Below are 21,065 nucleotides of genomic sequence, written 5' to 3'. Positions count from 1 at the left end.
CATAGGATACCTCTAGTGTTTCAAGGAACCTCCATGCTGATTTCCCTCGTGGCTTCACCATTTACATTCCCACCAAGACTGTGGGAGGATTTGACTTTCTGTACAGTCCACACTAATTATTCTCTGTAGATCTTTCACATGATGGCCACTGTGGTCAGTCTGAGGTGATACCTTGTAGTTTTGCTTTGCATTGATTTAATAATTACTGACGTGGACTATCTTTTCATGTAATTTTATTGTTATTTTACATCTTGTGAGAACAATTTACCTCTTCAATCTGACTTATTGAAAGTTGGCCCTGTCTGGAATTTTTTTCTGATGATTTACCCTAGAATATTTCTCGAGGGCAGGTGTCATTTACAGTCCTCTTGGACTTGTGAATATTATGAGCCCTTTAGCATCTGTTTTAAAGTGTATATATTGATCTGAACCAGCTTATTACTCCCTGTACCTCCACCTTTCTTTTTTGGTAAACTTGAGTTTCTTTTATAAGTCTATGAGGATGTTTCTGTTTTGTAAAGAAGTTTATTTGTATCCATGTTTAGATTCCACAGGAAGTAATATCCTGTACTTGTCATTCTCTGTCTCACTCACTTCACTTAGTATGATTATCTCTAGTTTCTCCCCAGTAACTAAAAGTGGCATTATTTCATCCTTCTCTATGTCTGAGTAATATTGCATTGTGTACATGTACCCCATTTTCTGTCTTCATTCATCTGCCTTTGTACACTTCAGTTGCTTCTGTGTCTTGGTTATTGTACCTATGATTGTTGGGTACAGGTGTCTCTTTAAATTTTGGTTTCCTCTGGATCTACACCTAGGTATGGGATTGCTGGCTCACTGGGTACTTCTGTTGCAGGAAGGCGGACCCCTTCCAGGGCCCGAAACTGGGCTCTTGTCTAACACTTGGAAATGAATTGTCCGAGGAGACACATGTGCTGACAAAGCAAGAGACTTTATTGGAAAAGGGCACCCGGGTGGAGACCAGTAGGGTAAGGGAACCCAGGAGAACTGCTCTGCCTCGTGGCTCACAATGTCTGGTTTTATGGTGATGGGATTAGTTTCCGGGTGGTCTTTGGCCAATCATTCTAATTCAGAGTCTTTCCTGGTGGCGTAAGCCTTGCTCAGCCAAGATGGATGCTAGCGAGAGGGATTCTGGGAAGTGGACGGACAAGCGGTGTCTCCTTTAGACCTTTCCCGAACTTTTCGGTTGGTGGTGGCTTATTAGTTCCGTATTCCTTATCAGGATCTCCTGTCATAAAACAACTCATGCAAATGATTACTATGGTGCCTGGCCAGGGTGGTTGGTTTCAATCAGTGTGCTTCCCCTAACACTTCCATGTTTAGTTTTTTAAGAACCTCCATATTCTTCTCCCTAGTGTGTGTACTGACTGACTTTCCCACCAACAGTGTAGGAGGGTTCCCTTTTCTCCACACCTTCTGCAGACTTTATTGTTGTAGGGTTTTCAATGTGACCATTCTGATCAATGTGAGGTGATATCTCATTGTACATTTGATTTGCTTTTCTCTAAGAACTAGTGAGCATCATTTCATCTGCTTTATGGCCATCTCTAGGACTTTGTAGAAATGTGCATTTAATCTTTGGCTGATTTTTTATTGGGTTGTTTGTTTTTTTGATATTGAGTTGTACTAGCTCAATTGTATGTGTTGAAGAGAAATTCCCTATAGGTATCTTTGTTTGCAAGAATTTTTTTCCATTCAGAGGATTGTCTTTTTCTTTCTGTCATGGTTTCCTTTGCTGTGCAGATGCTTTTAATGTTTATTAGGTCCCACTGTTTATTTTTGTTTTATTTTCATGATTCTACGAGGTGGATCAAAAAAGAACTTGCTGCATTTTATGTTAAGGTGTGTTCTCTTTTCCTGAAGAGTTTCATAGTATCTGTCCTTTTATTTGGATCTTTAATCTCCTTGGAATTTATTTTTGTGTATGGTGTTATGGAGCATTCTAATTTCATTCTCATTTTTATTGCTAAGGAACCTGCGTGGTGTCCTCCACAGTGGCTGCTCCCAATTTCCATTCCCAGCATTGGTGTGGGAAGGTTCCCTTTACACCCTCTCCAGCATTTATTGCTTGTAGAGTTTCCATCTATGGCCATTCTGAGTGGTGTGAGGTGATACCTCCTTGAAGTTTTGCTTTGCATTTCTCTCATATTTAGTGATGTTGACATCTTTACATTTTTTAAACAGTGTGAGTTAAACTCTGATTCAAACTGTCTTCTTGAATGCCTGCTCTGTTTTTAATATTTTTCTGTTGACCTCCCCTGGGACATTTCTTCAGGGCAGTTGTTTTTTATTTACAGCCCCCAGGGCTTGTGACTATTAAGTCCCTGAGAGCAAAGGTTTCAGAAGTTGTTGTTATGGGAAATGGCCACAAGGCGGCAGCATGTTTTAATGCCTCTACCCTGGTTACTCAGAGAAGGCAATGGCAACCCACTCCAGTGTTCTTGCCTGGAGAATCCCAGGGACGGTGGAGCCTGGTGGGCTGCCGTCTTATGGGGTCGCATACAGTCAGACACGACTGAAGTGACTTAGCAGCAGCAGCAGCAGCAACCCTGGTTACTGGGGGACCCTTAGGGAAAGTCCTGTTCCTGGATTGTCAGTGAGAGTGGAATGTGCTAGAAGAAACACCCAAGGCTTGCGTCCCTTTCCTTCTTCCCTCCTTACCCCTATCCCCTGGACACATCCCAATTCCTGCAACACCACTCTGTGGAAGGTGCTTTCATCATAGGTGGGGTGACACTAAGGAAGGAAGCTAGAGGAGGGAACCCCATCACCTGGAGACATGGAGCCCAGGGGGCTTTCCAAAGCTCTTCCAGCCCAGAGGCGCCACATCCTTTGGGTGCAGTAGGTATAGTTTTGAAGAGGAAAAGTTAAAATTTACATAACCTACTGCTCCTTCTGCCTCTGTAACTCAGCTTGCTCCTTGCAAGTCTGGATCACGTAGGTCACGTAGTCTCAGAAAGTGGGGACTTAAAATACTAGGAACTGGAGCTTAGCTCACTCACTCTTGTCCTGTTCTTTGCAATCGCCCAGCCCCTGCTAACCTGCTTAATCATGCCTGTCCCTGTAAAGGTCAGGCCTCCCCCTCCCCACCTTGACCACTGTTCCCACACACGCGTGAAACCTCTTAGTTTAAACCAGCCTATTAGTAGCTGGTGTTGCTCACTATAGTAGTTCTATAAAAACTCTGTAACCCCTTTGTTTGGGGCCCAGAGCTCAGAGTGTTAATTCCTCTGGGCCGGCCAAGGGTAATAAACCTGAGTTCTCCAACTCTCCCAGTGCGGTACTTGGTTTCTCGATTACTGGTTTCTACAACAGTTTCATTGCAGGAGGACCCACCAGGATCTGGAGGTTGTGGGTCGGTGCAGAGGGGAATGGGCTCACCAGGTCCATGGGGCAGGGCTCATTGGCTGTCACATCCTCCCCGACTCCCTCAGCCCCAAGACAGTCCATCCAAGGTACCCAAGCCTGCCCAGGCTCTAGGGATGTGGCAGCAGTCCAGGTCACTAAGGCATAGAGTCAGCATTCTCTTTTTGTAATTTGTATTCTGTATTGGTGTATAGGTGACTTACAATGTTGTAGAGTGTGTTTATTTGTTTGTTTCAGGAGTTCAGCAAATGATTCACTCATGCATAACCATGTACATGTTCTTTTTTGGGTTCTCTTCCCATATGGCTTATTATGCAGTGTTGATGAGGGGTCCTCATCCTGTAGTAGGTTCTTGGTGATTATTTTACAGAGTCGTGTGTGTATGTTCATTTCTACCTTCTCGTTTCTTTTGCCCATCGCCTTTCCTTTTTGGTAACCATAAGGTGCTTTGCTATGTTGTGAGGCTTTTTCTGTTTGGTAAATTTCATTTGTATCCATGTTTAGAATCCACCTGTAAGAGACATCATATGAAACTTGTCTTCCTCTGTCTTACTTACTTCACTTAATGTGATTGTCTCTACTTCCTTCCTTGTTGCTGGACATAGTGTGCTGTCACCCTTTTTATGGCGGAACAATATTGTGCCCTGTGTGTGTGCCCCATCCTGTTTACCCATTCATCTGCCCTTACCCAGTTGGGCTTCGGCCATGTCTTGGCTGTTGTGCATGGTGCTGCATGAACACTGGGTGCACCCATCTTTAAAAATTATGGTTTTCTCTGGATCCATGCCCAGGAATGGGATTGCTGAGTCCCGTGGTACAGAGACATTACTTTGCCAACAAAGGTCCGTCTAGTCAAGGCTATGGTTTTTCCAGTGGTCATGTATGGATGTGAGAGTTGGACTGTGAAGAAAGCCACGTACCAAAGAATTGATGCTTTTGAAATGTGGTGTTGGAGAAGACTCTTGAGAGTCCCTGGGACTGCAAGGAGATCCAACCAGTCCATTCTAAAGGAGATCAGTCCTGGGTGTTCTTTGGAAGGAATGATCCTAAAGCTGAAACTCCAATACTTTGGCCACCTCATGGGAAGAGTTGATTCATTGGAATCAACTCTTCCAATGCTGGGAGGGATTGGGGTAGGAGGAGAAGGGGACGACAGAGGATGAGATGGCTGGATGGCATCACTGACTCAATGGACATGAGTTTGAGTGAACTCCGGGAGTTGGTGATGGACAGGGAGGCCTGGCATGCTGCAATTCATGGGGTCGCAAAGAGTTGGACACGACTGAGCGACTGAACTGAACTGAACTGATGGTACTTCTCTGTTTAGTTTTTGATGAACTTTGTCCTGTTCTCCTTCATGGATTTAATGACTTTCATTCCCACCAACAGGGAGGAGGGTCCTTTTTCCTCTATACCCTCTCCAGCATTTATTGTTGTAGAATTTCTATGCTGACCATTATGACGTGGGTGAGGTGATGCCACATTATACTCCTGATTTGCAGTTCTCTAATACTTCCAGATGCTGAGCATCTTTCATGTGCTTCCTGGCTATCTCTATGTCCTCTGTGGAGAAAGGTCCATTTAAATCTTGTACCTCTATTTGATTGGGTTGTTTCTTTGATATCGAAGTGCATAAGCTGTTTGTATGTTTTGGAGAGAAATTCCTTGTGGGTATCTTTGTTTGCACATATTAGTTCCATTATGAGGTTTATCTTTTTGTTGTGTTTATGGTGTCCTCTGCTCTGCCAGCACTTTTAAGGGGAGTTAGGCAATGGTACCCCACTCCAGTACTTTTGCCTAGAAAATCCCATGGACGGAGGAGCCTGGTAGGCTGCAGTCCAAGGGGTCCCTAGAGTCGGACACGACTGAGCGACTTCACTTTCACTTTTCACTTTCATGCATTGGAGAAGGAAATGGCAACCCACTCCAGTGTTCTTGCCTGGAGAATCCCAGGGACAGGAAGCCTGGTGGGCTGACATCTATGGAGTCACACAGAGTCGGACACGACTGAAGCGACGCAGCAGCAGGTCCCATTTATTTATTTTTGTTTTATTTTTCATGATTCTAAGAGGTAGGTCCAAGAAATACTTGCCACATTTTATGTCAAAGTGTGTTCTGCTTTTTTCCTTGAGAGTTTCATATTATCTGTCCTTTTATTTTGGTCTTCAATCTATTCGGAGTTTGTTTTGTGTATGCTGTTAGGCAGTATTCTAATTCCATTCTCATGAGCATTTCTTAAAAAACCTGCGCACTGTTCTTCCTAGTGGCTGCTACTAATTCACCTTTTCACTCCCAGCGTGGGAGGTTCCCTAATTTCCACACTTTCTCCAGCATTTATTGTTTGTCAGCTTTTGGACAACGGTCCTTGTGAACCAGGTGAGGAAATACCTCATTGTAGTTTTGATTTGCATGTCTCTAACATTTAGTAATGTTGACATCTTTTCATGTGATTCTTTTAAAGGGTGTGAGTTGAATGTACGTCTTGAAATTGGCCACTTGAACGCTTGCCTTGTTCTGAATTTTTTTTCAGTCACACCTAGGACATTTCTTGAAGGCAGGTATTTCACTTACAGCCCCTTGACCCTTGTGCATATTAAGTACCCAGCAGCCCTGCTTTTCATGGTGTTGTTAAATTGAAAGTCCAGAAGGAAGTGGCACTTCTTCGTGTCCCACTCTTCCTTTTTTGGTTCTGTAATTTTCTTGTTGTTTTATGTCGGAATATTGTTGATTTCTGATGTGTTTGTTTCAGTGGTACAGATACCTGATTCAGTTATGCATAGATGTTTATTTATTCTATTTGGGTTCATTTTCACGTATAGGTGATTATAGAGTGTTCATCAACTTTCCTATGCTATTCAGTAGTTACTCTTTGGTCATCTATTTGATAAACATTTCTGTGTATACGTTAATTCCAAACTCTTAATTTCTCCCACTTGTTTCTGAAGGTGGGGGGCTCTGCAGAGGGCAGCAGGCCCTCCAGGTTCACTGTGGAGGCACACTGCCTGCCACATGCTCCCAGCTCCCTCAGCCCCACACACTCCAGCCTTGGGACCCAAGCTAATCAGGCTCCAGGGATGTGACACCAGCTCAGGTCACTATGGCCTGAGGGGAATAGAATCAGCATTTCCTTTTCCACATATTTCTGTTTTTACCCTATAATTTGAACAGGAGTGAATTACAATCTTGTGCGTTTTTTGTTTTTTTTTTTTCCTTTTCAATGTACTGCATCTTGATTTTCTTGGTGACTGGAAGTTTCTTTTCTAATTCTGTGTCTCTTTGGGAAAGAACTTCATTTGCATCCATTTTTAGATTACACCTAGGGGTAATATCACATGATACTTGTCCCTCTCTGTCTCCCTTACTTCAATCAGAATGATCATCTCTACTTTATTTCCTGGGGCTGGACTTGGCATTATTTCCTACTACTTTATCATTGAGAAATACTGCATTGTGTATATGTGCCCCATTCTCTGTTTCCATTCATCTGTAATTTCTACATTTAGCTTGCTTCCCAGACTTGACTATTGTACCTTGTTGGGCCGGGATTGCAGGGGTTCCCATGTCTTTTAAATATTTTATTTTCTCTGGGTTTATGCCCAGGTGTGGGACTCCTGGGTCCTAAGGTACTTGTGTTGCAGTGAAAAGGGAAAAAAGAGGAATTGGTTGCAGTAAAAAGAAAAAAAAGAGAGAGAGAGAGAAATGAGCTTTTCTCTGTCCCATTCCTGAGAAGAAAAGATATAGAGAACAGTGAGCAGACCTGAATATTCCTAGTTTTTTATTTTTTTTTATTTCAGCCATTCCTAGCTCTGCATGTCTGTAACTAAGTTTGCTTTCCTACCCCCTAAATCTGCAGGAGCTACACTTTGCAACTATTTAAAGTCACCTCTATACTAGGAACAATTAAATCATACTCAGGATTATCAGTCTAATAACACTAGAACTAGGCTGGGCGCCTTATGGACAATGCCAGTATATAGTTTCCCTAAAAAACAAGGATTGGTGTGGAACAAACTGAGTCAGATGACTTAGGCATATGGGCTACACACATATATATATGGGCTACACATACAAGAACTATGCATGGAAGTTCTTGGCTTTAGTTCTTACTGATGACCTTATTATTAGTGCTAGCTATATCGTTTTCTATATTGCCTGTTGAAAAGTGTTGTCCTGAGCTTATTATATACAGTGAAGTAAGTCAGAAAGCAAAGAACTGACTCATTGGAAAAGACCCTGATGCTGGGAGGGATTGGGGACAGGAGGAGAAGGGGATGACAGAGGATGAGATGGCAACACTGACTGGATGGACATGAGTTTGAGTAAACTCCGGGAGTTGGTGATGGACAGGGAGGCCTGGCGTGCTGTGATTCATGGGGTCGCAAAGAGTTGGACACGACTGAGTGACTGAACTGAACTAAAGTCAGAAAGAGAAACACCAATGCAGTATATTAACACATAATGGCACCCCACTCCAGTACTCTTGCCTGGAAAATCCCATGGACGGAGGGAGGAGCCTAGTAGGCTTCAGTCCATGGGGTCGCTGAGGGTCGAACACGACTGAGCGACTTCACTTTCACTTTTCACTTTCATGCATTGGAGAAGGAAATGGCAACCCACTCCAGTGTTCTTGCCTGGAGAATCCCAGGGATGGGGGAGCCTGGTGGGCTGCCGTCTATGGGGTCACACAGAGTCGGACATGACTGAAGTGACTTAGCAGCAGCAGCGTGAAATTTAGAAAGATGGTAACAACAACCCTATATGCAAGGCCACAAAAGAGACACAGATGTAAAGAACAAACTTTTGGACTCTGAGTAAGGCAGGGGTGGGATGATTTGAGAGAATAGCACTGAAACATGTATATCACCATATGTGAAATAGATGACCAGTGCAAGTTCAATGCATGAGGCAGGGCACTCAGAGCCGGTGCTCTGGGACAACCCAGAGGGATGGGGTGGGGAGGGAGGTGGGAGGGGGGTTCAGGATGGGGAAGGCATATGTGCACCCATGGCTGATTCATGTTGAGTATGGCAAAACCCACAATATTGTAAAGTAATTATACCCCAGTTAAAATGAATTAATTAATTAAAAAATTTTACAGTGTTGTCCCTTACATTACCAAGTGTGTGACAAAATGGTTATGTAATGCCCCCAAACCATGGTCAAATTCATGACCCTGAAAGGGATCTGCCATCTACTTCTACAAAGATTAAATCATGGCCGCTGAAGCCACTGACCTTCAACAGCCCCTGAAAGGAGTTCAGGGTAGAAATTAGAAATGAGGCACTCTGTGCTCCGGAAGAAAAAACTGCAGAAGAGGCATTCAGATAGTTAGACACTTTGGGGAGGAGATTTTTATGACCCCTGATTCTTGTATCTTCTTAAATCTAGGGAAACATTAAGCCGCTTTGGCTATTAAGAAAACAATTTACAGTTAAAGTCAAAATAGAGTAGCTATGGAATAACTAGGGGACACTACAGTGTGATTTCAGACAAGTCCTTGTATCGTTGAGAAGTTGAGTTTTCTGAGCTGTGTCAGGCTTAGGATGCCATCAGCCATTCTGAAAACCAAGCCTGCTAGCAGCAGGTGACTACAATCTCACTCTTCAATGGTCTCTTCTTGTAAATGTTATGTGTTTAGACAAGGAAATTGCCCCAGATCATATGTTGACAATTAAAAAAAAAATGTGTAAAGACCAACAGCCACATTAAACAGTAAGACCTATGTAGGCAAACCTAGACAGCTGGCTACCTGGCTACAAGTTCCCTCAAAGTGTTAAGTCTAAATTAGGATTCAGGCTCAAATTCAGGCTTAATTTTTTCTAATTTGTCTATTAATGTTCAGGTTGTCATTCCTCCAACTATTTCTGAGTCCTAATGGCTTCATCCCTTTGGACTGGATGACCCAAGCACTGACCCTATCTGGACCACAATCAAAATTGTCATCAAACGTAACTTGGTTCTTACTCCTTCTTTGACCCCTAGTTACAGTAACACTTACTGATCTGTGGCCTCTGTTTTCTTAAACTACCCATTAAGATTTGTCTCCTCCAGATGACAACAGATTTACATCAAGATAGTAACGATGCAGAGAGAAAACCCATGCCCCCAAAAAGATTATAGCCACTCCTCTGAACAGATCCTGTGGGAATAACCACAAAAGTCACTCTGGGGAAAAATAAACGACCCAACCAAAAAATGGGCCAGAGAACTAAACAGACATTTCTCCAAAGAAGACATACAGATGGCTAACAAACACATGAAAAGATGCCCAACATCACCCATTATCAGAGAAATGCAAATTAAAACCACAGTGAGGTACCATCTCACGCCAGTCAGAATGGCTGCTATCAAAAAGTCTACAAACAATAAATGCTGGAGAGGGTGTGGAGAAAAGGGAACCCTCTTACACTGTTGGTGGGAATGCAAACTAGTACAGCCACTATGGAGAACAGTGTGGAGATTCCTTAAAAAACTAGAAATAGAACTGCCATATGACCCAGCAATCCCACTGCTGGGGAAACCAGAGTTTCCCCTCATACACACTGAGGAAACCAGAATTGAAAGAGACACATGTACCCCAATGTTCATCACAGCACTGTTTACAATAGCTAGGACATGGAAGCAACCTAGATGTCCATAGGCAGACAAATGGATAAGAAAGCTGTGGTACATATACACAATGAAATATTACTCAGCTAAAAAGAATGCATTTGAATCAGTTTTAATGAGGTGGATGAAACTGGAGCCTATTATACAAAGTGAAGTAAGTCAGAAAGAAAAACACCAATACAGTACACTAACACATATATATGGAATTTAGAAAGATGGTAACGATGACCCTATATGCAAGACAGCAAAAGAGACACAGATTGTAAAGAACAGACTTTGGACTCTGTGGGAAAATGCGAGAGTGGGATGATTTGAGAGAATAGCATTGAAATATGTATATTCAGTCAGTTCTACTCAGTTCAGTTCAGTCGCTCAGTCATGTCCGACTCTTTGCAACCCCATGAATCGCGGCACACCAGGCCTCTCTGTCCATCACCAACTCCTGGAGTTCACTCAAACTCATGTCCATTGAGTCGGTGATGCCATCCAGCCATCTCATCCTCTGTCATCCCCTTCTCCTCCTGCCCCCAATCCCTCCCAGCATCAGGGTCTTTTCCAATGAGTCAACTCTTCGCATGAGGTGGCCAAAGTATTGAAATTTCAGCTTCAGCATCAGTCCTTCCAATGAACACCCAGGACTGATCTCCTTTAGGATGGACTAATTGGATCTCCTTGCAGTCCAAGGGACTCCCAAGAGTCTTCTCCAACACCATAGTTCAAAAGCATCAATTCTTCAGCACTCGGCTTTCTTCACAGTCCAACTCTCACATCTATACATGACCACTGGAAAAACCATAGCCTTGACTAGACGGACCTTTGTTGGCAAAGTAATATCTCTGCTTTTCAATATACTATCTAGGTTGGTCATAAGTTTCCTTCCAAGGAGTAAGCGTCTTTTAATTTCATGGCTGCAATAATCATCTGCAGTGATTTTGGAGTCCAAAAAAACAAAGTCTGACACTGTTTCCATTGTTTCCCCATCTATTTGCCATGAAGTGATGGGACCGGATGCCATGATCTTCGTTTTCTGAATGTTGAACTTTAAGCCAACTTTTTCACTCTCCTCTTTCACTTTCATCAAGAGGCTTTTTAGTTCCTCTTCACTTTCTGCCATAAGGGTGGTGTCATCTGCATATCTGAGGTTATTGATATTTCTCCCGGCAATCTTGATTTCAGCTTGTGCTTCTTCCAGCCCAGCGTTTCTCATGATGTACTCAGCATAGAAGTTAAATAAGCAGGGTGACAATATACAGCCTTGATGTACTCCTTTTCCTATTTGGAACCAGTCTGTTGTTCCATGTCCAGTTCTAACTGTTGCTTTCCTGACCTGCATATAAGTTTCTCAAGAGGCAGGTCAGGTGGTCTGGTATTCCCATCTCTTTCAGAATTTTCCAGTTTATTGTGATCCACACAGTCAAAGGCTTTGGTGTAGTCAATAAAGCAGAAATAGACGTTTTTCTGGAACTCTCTTGCTTTTTCGATGATCCACGGATGTTGGCAATTTGATCTCTGGTTCCTCTGCCTTTCCTAAAACCAGCTTGAACATCTGGAAGTTCATGGTTCACATACTGCTGAAGCCTGGCTTGGAGAATTTTGAGCATTACTTTACTAGCGTGTGAGATGAGTGCAATTGTGCAGTAGTTTGAGCATTTTTTGGCATTGCCTTTCTTTGGGATTGGGATGAAAACGGACCTTTTCCAGTCTTGTGGCCACTGCTGAGTTTTCCAAATTTGCTGGCATATTGAGTGCAGCACTTTCACAGCATCATCTTCCATATGTGAAACAGATCGCCAGTCCAGGTTCAATGCAAGAGACAGGGTGCTCACAGCCGGTGCACTGGGATGACCCTGAGGGATAGGATGGGGAGGGAGGTGGGAGAAAGGTTCAGGATGGGCAACACATGTACACCCATGCCTGATTCATGTCAATGTATGGTAAAAACCACTACAATATTGTAATTAGCTTCCATTTAAAATAAATAAATTAATTAAAAATAATAAAAGTTAATTCAAGAATTTTTTTAAAAGTCACTCTGGGGCCCTTAATAAAACAGGGCAAGAGCTCTGTGACTTCGATTAGATAGGGCCTATGAGTCCCGTGTCAGTATTGTAGAAGTTATGAAAGATTGACCTTCTGTCCCTCATCACGCCAGTAAAGATTTCTTGGAGTTCACGTCTCTCAAGGAAAATTTAAAACAGGAGATAGATTGGCCCCTTGGCTGAATAGCTGGTGATTGTCAAACACAGCAAAATTGAGGTTTTGTCCTCAGCCAGACAAGAACAACAATGCCATCTATTTGCCTTTCTCCATTGATATGGAGGAAATAAAATGATGGGGGAATTTGTTGTAGTGAAAAGGAAGAGAGAAAAAAAAAAAGGAGTGAGTTTTTTCTTTTCTTTCTTGAGAACAAAAATGATAAAGAGAACAGTGAGCAGGCCCCGGCATCCAGTTGGGTTTTTTTTTGTTTTTGTTTTTTGCTTTAGCTGCTCCTAATTCTGCATGTCTGTAACAATTTGCTTTTCTGCCCCCTAACCCTGCAGAAGCTACACTTCACACCTGTTGTCCTTTGCTGCTTACCCTTACAACACCCTCTCCCCTTGTAGTTACACATCAGAAAGATGGCTGCAGAGCCACCGAACTGCCAGACTCAATTACTGGGTTACTGATGCCAGCCTATGACTGTTTTTGAGAAGATTCTAACACATTTGTTCCTCATCACCAACCCCGCACTGCAAGCCCTTGCCTTGTATGAGCCCCTAGACTCCTCACGGCATGGGGGCGGGGGTTGGGGTGCCACAGTTCTTGAGGCACAAGCCTACTGTGTTCCCCTCTCCACTGGCTGAGGATTAAAGCCACCTTTCTATTTCCTCCAAGTTCTGTCTCCGTATTTGTTTATTCAGCTTCGGTGGACAGAGAAAGCCAAGATTTTGGCCAGCAACACTTGTATGTTATTTTTAAGTGACCCTCCATACATTCCCCTAAGTATATATACTCCTCCTAACAGTGCAGGAGGGTTCCTTTCTCTCCACACCCTTTCTAGCCTTTAAAGATGTTTAGAAGTGGCCAATCTGATGAATGTGAGTGCTTAACTCATTGGACTTTTGATTTGCATTTCTCTAGTCATTAGTGATGCTAAGCATCTTTTCATGTACCAATCTGCTATCTGTAGGCTTTCTTCAGAGAAATAACCATTTTGATCCTTGGCCCTTTTTTTTCCCTTGGTTTGTATGTATTTTTGATACTGAGCTGCGTGAGCTGTTTGTATGATTTGGAGATGAATTCCTTGTGGGTCTCTTCCTTTGAAAATATTTCTTCCTATTCTGAGGGTTGTCCTTGTCTTTCCTTGAGGGTTTCTTTTGGTATTCGAAAGCTTTTAGGTTAATTCGTTCGCATTTTCTGATTTGTGATTTATTTTTCATTTTTCTAAGAGGTAGATCCACAAAGAACTTGCTGCATTCATGTCAAATTGTGTTCTGTTTATATTTTTCTCAAGAATTTCATAGTATCCATCCTCACAACTAGATTTTTAAATCTATGTGGAGTTTATTTTTGTGTACGGTGTTAAGGAGTATTCTAACCTCATTCTCATTTTCATGGCTGAAGGGAGTTCACAATGTCCTCCACAGTGGCTGTTACCAATTTACAGCCCAAGCCCTGGTGGAGGAGGGTTCCCTTGTCTCCACCCCCTCTCCAGCAGTTACTGTTTTTAGAGTGTTTGGCCATGGCCATTCTGACTGGGGTGATGTGATACCTCCCTGTGGTTTAGATTTGCATTTCTCTAATAAATAGTGATGTTGACATCTTTTCTTTTGATTATTTTAAAGGGTGTGGGTTAAACTTACTTCTTGAAATTGCTTTCACTAACTCCTGCCTTGTTTTGAATTCTTTTCTGATGACCACCCCTAAGGCATTTCTCCATGCCTTAGGAGGGCAGGTGTTTTTTACTTTGTGAAATGAAAATATCTCCTGCCATATTAATAAACAAAAATGTCACAGCCATCAGCGATATCTGGCCTCCAGCTGTGAATGAGGGCTCCCCAAACTGAGATCCAGAGGATGCTCCCACCCCCCACTCCTCAGATGGCAGAGGATGCTGCCATTCCCCCAACTCCTCAGGTGATTGCTGAGGAGTGGGGGGAATACAAGGAGCAGGGTGAACTAGGAAACAAGATTGGCCCAGATAGCTGAAGTGCATGAGAAAAGAATGAATGCAGTGAGCCCAGAGGCTTGCATCTTCCCATATACAGAATGCTAAATTCCTTAACTGTGAAAGGTTGTTGTTGAATCACGCGAATACACCGGGATTCTTGGCCCCCGGAGGAGAAGAATTCAATCCGGGGCCAGAGACGAGGCTTGATCGCTCAGAGCTTTTGTGTAATAAAGTTTTATTAAAGTATAAAGGAGATAGAGAAAGCTTCTGACATAGGCATCAGAAGGGGGCAGAAAGAGTACCCCCCCTGCTAGTCTTCAGCTGGATGTTATATAGTCACTAGCAGTCTGTTCATGAAAGAAAGGAATGTCTTAAAATTCAGAATGGCACCAGGCCCCTCACCCGTAAGATGCATTTTGGGATAATCTTAGCACCAAATGGTTTATCCTGGGCCATAAAATGATTAACTTGAATCTTGAAGAAGGTCAGACCACCATACAAATAGTTTCATTTACATAGATTAGGGGAACAATATCTGAGTATAACATACTGGTTTGTCAAGTAGGTTCTGGGCCAAGAGGCGGAACCGACTTGGAGACAGAGTTTGGGGTAAAGGCATAGTACATTAGCATAGCTTAAGACAAACATTTCCATAAGAAAAAGGCATTGGTTATCTCTAGGCTCAAGAATAGCTAACTTCAGGCGAAACCAGGTGTCATTATGGCAACACAGTATTTTAAGAGAAACCTCCCTTTAAATTTGTATAGAGAAGGAAAAAATATTGCTAGTTTGTTTCCTCCTGCCGCTTAAGAGAGATAAAAATGTCTGACACTTGCAGGCTATTTCCTCCATTTGGAGACCCCTGGCCTTCCTGCCTGTTACCCTCTCAACTGGATATCTGATCTTTGCTGTTCAGACTGCCTGCTCCCTTTTTTGCAAACTTGTATATAGCCTGACTCCCCCTCCTGCCTCTTTGGAGCAGTTTTGTTAGAGCTACTGAGATGCTGTCTCCCAGCCTTGGAGTTGTAAACATTCCCACCGAATAAAATAACTTTCTGCTTTCAGGTTATGACTTTATTTTTTAGTTGACAACTTACAGACCTTGAATCCTTATGAATGTTAAATGCCCAGCAGCACAGCTCTTCATGGTGTTGTTACAGGAAGTGGCCACAAGGCGGCAGCACTTCTTCATGCCGCACTTTTTTTTTTTTTTTAACTGTAATTTCCTTGTTATTTTCTATTGGAATATGATTGATTTCTAATGTGTTTGTTTCAGATGTACAGGAACTCGATTCAGTTATATTAATACATAGAAGTTTATCTATTCTCTTTTGGTTTCTTTTTCACATATAGATGATCACAGTGTGTTCAATAAACTTCCCTATGCTATTCAGTAAGTACTTTTTGATCATCTATTTGAGAGATATATATATATATATATATATATATATATATATATACACACACACACATATATTTAAAGGATTGTATATTCCAATTCCTTAGATTATCTCGCCTGTATCTGGAAGGCAACAAATACTCCAGGTTCATTGTGGAGGCACACTGCCTGCCACGTGTTCCCAGCTCCCTCAGCCCCACACACTCCAGCCTTGGGATCCAAGCTAATCAGGCTCCAGGGATGTGACACCAGCCCAGGTCATTATGTCTTGAGGGAAATAGAATCAGCATTTCTTTTTTGCTTTTGCTGTTTTTATCTCATCATTTGAACTGGAGTATATAGGTGAATTACAGTCTTGTGGGTGGTTTTTTTCCTTCCTCCTACTACAACCAGTTTCACTTCTATTAACATATTGAGTTTTTTTTCCATATAGGTTATTACAGAGTGTGGAGTAAGTGTCCTTGTGGGTCCTGGTCATTTATACAGTGGGTCCTGGTTATTTATTTTAAATAGTAGTGTGCATATATTAGTCTGAAGCAACTCTAAAGGAACTCACTTCTCCAAGCCCCACATCTTTATATCTTGGTGATTAGAAGTTTCTTTTCTAAGTCTGTGAGGCTCTTCCTCTGGGCAAGAAGTTCAGTTCTGCCCATCTTTAGATTACACCTAGAGGTGATATCATATGATACTGATACTTGTCTCTTCCTACGTCTCTTACTTCACTCAGAATGATCATCTCTATTTTCTCTCCTGCGGCTGGCTTTGGCATTATTTCCTACTTCCTTATGGTTGAGAAATATTGCATTGTGTACATGTACCCTGTCGTCTGTATCAATTCAACTGTGCTTCTACAATTAGCTTCCCAGTCTTGGCTATTGTACATTACAGGGTCAAAATTACAGGGTTACCCATTTTTTATTAATATTTTGGCTGTATTCTCAACCCCACCCCAGTCTAAACATGAGACACAAGCTTGCTCAGGCTCCAGGGATAGGATAGCAGCCCAAATTGGTGAGGTTTCAGGGAATAAATTAGGCACTGATTTTGTTTTTGTTTTTGTTTTTGTTTTTTTAATCTCATGCTGAAGCTATGTCAGAGTATATTCAATTTGCAGTTTTGTGCTTGCCATTACTGTACAGCCACCTGATTCAGTTATGACATATATATACAGTGTATCTGTTCCTTTTCAGATTCTTTTGCCATAGAGATTATTGCAGAAGCTCAAACAAAGTTCCACCTGCTGAACATCAGGTCCCTCTTGAGCATCTATGACAGCTACAGATTTCTGTGTATATATGGAAGGAAGGAAAGAGATAATGCTTTTGGATTATCTATTACACCTACAGATTTCTGTGTATATGTAAGTCCCTAACTCTGAATTCATCCCTGGCCTTTCTTTTTTTTTCTTTATTGGAACCCTCTGTGTTTGAATTCTCAAGAGTCTCTTTTTGGGTTGTAACTTTAGTTCCTTTGTATCTCTTTTTAAATTTTTCCTAGGAGGGACATCAAAGGCTGTTGTCTTCCTCAGTCTGGCTGATTTCAATTAGTGTATGATCCTTCAAGGTCCATCCTCCTAGTGACCAGTGGTGCTTTTTCATGGCTGAGTAACGGTCCATTGTCTGTCTGTAACACACCCTCTTTAACCTTTAATCTGTCAATGGGCATTTTGCAGGCTCTGTTTTGGCTGCTGCAAGTAGAGCTTCCGTGAATGTTGGAGTGCACGTGTTTTTATTAAATGATGAATGATAACCATCTCAGCTTATAGGCCCAGGTATGAGCATGTCTGATCCTAGGATTGGCTCTCTTGAGAGTTTTTTATTTTCATTTTTTTGACATGCAGAGTCTGTGCTTTCTAGTGGCTGTTGTCAATGTCCATTTCCACTGAACATGTAGTGGGGTTACCTCACCCGCCAGCTCTCCTGCTTTTATTGTTTGTAGGCTTGTGAGGATGGCCAGTTTGGTGGCATCTGATTTCCCATTGTTGTTTCGATTGGTGTTCCCACAGCAATTAGGGACGCTGTGCATCTCCTCCTGTGGTGAGGTTTGCTTTCCCCCCCCCTTGTTTCCTTTACATTAAAGGGTGTGAAGAAAATTTACCTTGGCAATTGGCTTCTTGAAACTCTGTTGTGTTTGGAATTTATTTCTTCAACCCCTGCCCTGGGAGATTTCCTGAGGGCAGCTGTCATTAACAGAACCCCAGGCCTTGTGAATTAGAGGTCAGCCTCTTTGGTCAAGTTGTAGTTGCAGGAAATGTTTACAGGTGACTGCACTTTTTAAAGCACATCGCTGGTTCCTGGGAAAGTCAGCATCCTGGGCTGTGGATTACAGTGAATTGTACCTGAGCAAACACCTAAGGGCTTGTGTTTCACTGCTTTCCCCCCCGTAAAGCATCACACACACACACACACACACACACACACACCAGACTAATTACTTCTGGGTCCACAGCACTCTGCTGAGTGTGCTTAGGTGCCTAGGAGGCTGCACTCCAAAAAGGAGGCTTGAATTGAAATGCCCAGCACCAGGGCACGTGCAGCATTCGTAATATTTGCTCCCAAGTCCCTGGAGGCCTGGATCCTGCTGGGGAGTCTGGTCCGAGCCAGATCATAGCAGGCAGTAGATGTTTAAAAAGGGTTCAGTGAAGGGAGCCCTGCCAGGCTGTGTCAAACTCACCCCAGGCCAGCAGTGGGACCTACACCTGCTTAGGCTCCAGGGATAGGATAGCAGCCCCAGTCAGGGAGGTCGGGGGGAGTAGAGTAGGCACTGCTTCTCTTTCCTTCTCTTTAACATCATGCCGATGTTATGTTACAGTAGAGTCAATTTGCAATGTTCTGACTGTTGTCATATAGTCACCTAATTCAGGTATAAAAAAGCAGAAATAGATGTTTTTCTGAAACTCTCTTGCTTTTTCCATGATCCAGCAGATGTTGGCAATTTGATCTCTAGTTCCTCCGCCTTTTCTAAAACCAGCTTGAACATCTGGAATTTCATGGTTCATGTATTGCTGAAGCCTGGCTTGGAGAATTTTGAGCATTACTTTACTAGCATGTGAGATGAGTGCAATTGTGCGGTTGTTTGAGCATTCTTTGGCATTGCTTTTCTTTGGGATTGGAATGAAAACTGACCTTTTCCAGTCCTGTGGCCACTGCTGAGTTTTCCAAATTTGCTGGCATATTGAGTGCAGCACTTTCATAGCATCATCTTTCAGGATTTGAAATAGCTCAACTGGAATTCCATCACCTCCACTAGCTTTGTTTGTAGTGATGCTTTCTAAGGCCCACTTGACTTCACATTCCAGGATGTCTGGCTCTAGGTCAGTGATCACACCATCGTGATTATCTGGGTCATGAAGATCTTTTTTGTACAGTTCTTCTGTGTATTCTTGCCACCTCTTCTTAATATCTTCTTCTTCTGTTAGGTCCTTACCATACAGATTCCCATGTATGTGGGAAAGGAAGGAAGGAAGGGAGAAAGGAAGAGGATAATCCTCAGGGATTATTAATTACAAATACAGGTTTCTATGTCTGTGTTAGTTCAGATCTCCTTTCATTTTCAGGCCCTTCATATTCTCATTTTGTTTTTTCTTTTTCTTGGAACCCTTTGTTTGTGTTTGAAATCTCAGAGTCTCTTTGGGCTCATAAATTTGATACTTTGTATGTCTACTGATATTTTACCTAGAAGTTATATTCATACACTACTACCTTCCTATGGCTGACTGACTTCTGTTAGAAATGATCCTTTAAGGTCCATCTGTGTGGATACCTGTGGTTATGTGACCTCAGGTTCAGTGTCTGGGAGGGGGGTTCTGGAGACTGTGGATGTGTGACCCCAGGTACAGGGTCTGGGGGTGGGGTCACCATTGACAGTGTCCACACGTGACCTCAGGTGCAGAGTCTGGGGGTCTCACTCCTCTGCACGAGTCAGGATCATGTGTACATGGAGACCCCCTGTCTCTTCTTTTCCTGTAGCATGTCTTGTTCCCCTGAGATTTCTGACATCTGAGTTGAGGGTGTTGCCTGATTTACTGTGGTCCTTTGTCTCCTCTTGTTGCATTCATTGAGGTCAGGCGCCTTGGGGCAGCTGTGCTCTGTGTTCTGCTGAGTGACTGATAAACCCTGGCATACAGCTTCTGGACCGCACTTGAGATTCCGGCCCTGGCATGGTGAAGCCCGTCCACTGACCCCACCTTGTGGTGAAGGAAAGGAAGCATGTGTGGCAGGTGCTGAGCAAGGAGTCCAGGGCAGGCCGTGCTTAAAAGGCTCACACTCCCTGAAGGCTTCATGGGAAGTTGAAAGACAAGGTTAAGAAGCGGCTTGTGGAGTGGGTGATCTGCTCAGGAACCTTCTCCTGATTGGCTGGTGGTGAGGTCATCGGGAGTCAGCACCATCACCTTCTGGTTCTACCAGGTCTGGAGTCTGCCTGCTTGTGGGCAGCAGGCTGTCAGCTTCTCCACCTGATGGGGTTTCGGCGTGTATAAGACCGCTCACAGGACACGGCTCAGAACAGTATCTACAGCCCTTGAGGAGGAACATAGGTCCTTGACTTTGTTTAATGGCTAAGTTATTGTTTTCTCATTTTTGACATTTTTCCTTTCTTTCTGCATGTTCTCACTTCTCTGTTTAAATGTACTCTTTGGAACTCAGAGAAGCCTGGGAGTCTAAAGGTTTTCTACAGACAGGAGGCAGGCAGAGGACATGCGATGTTTTCCCTTAAAATTTGATTATTTTTTGGATTAATGGATTAATCAATGCTTCGTAGGATCTGCTCCTCTTGCTTTATTCCCACCTTTTCCCAGGAAGGTAAATTTCAGTGATTAAAGGACAAGGTAGGGACTTCCCTGGTGGTCCAGTGGCTAATAGTCTGCGTTTACAATGCAGGGGCCCCAGGTTCATTCCCTGGTCAGAGAACTAGACCCCACACGCCACGGCTAAAAGATTCCTTGTGCCAGACCTGCCCCAGTCAAATATTATGATAAATAAATTACAAATATAAAAAACAAAAAATTTCAATTAAAAATAAAATACTTGGTAAAGCCCATATGTAGCCATCCATTCTTGTATGCAGCAAGTCTTTTTTCAGAGAATACATGGCCCTGCTATGTGTCCACAGACAGGATCCCGTGACAGTTAGAGAGATGTCACCAGACAGGCTGTGCCTCTATTATCAGGACTACAAGAGGCAGTGTTCTTGGTAAACAGGCAGGATTTGTGATTGCTGAGTTCATCCACTTGTTTTAATCTTTCCTTGAATGTATGTCTGTGCTTGAAACAGCGCAGGACACCATTGTCGTTGCCACCCCGCTGCCAATCATGTCCTCCGCCTGCCTTTTGTCTGTGGAAAGTTTCAGTCCACAAGTTTAATCAGAGAAATGAGAAATGCTAAAAAAAAGGAAAACAGTCCAAGGAGACTCAACAATAATAATGCTGTCGTTAAGCATCGTCAAGGACCTTCAGTTCTTTCTCAAAGTCTGTAGATAATATTCTGAGCCACATCCTGTGAGCTGTCTTGTTGCAGAAA

The sequence above is a fragment of the Bos indicus genome, chromosome 10 (assembly GCF_029378745.1).
Source record: "Bos indicus isolate NIAB-ARS_2022 breed Sahiwal x Tharparkar chromosome 10, NIAB-ARS_B.indTharparkar_mat_pri_1.0, whole genome shotgun sequence".
In the NCBI taxonomy this organism is placed as follows: domain Eukaryota; kingdom Metazoa; phylum Chordata; class Mammalia; order Artiodactyla; family Bovidae; genus Bos; species Bos indicus.
This window is presented reverse-complemented; position numbering follows the sequence as displayed.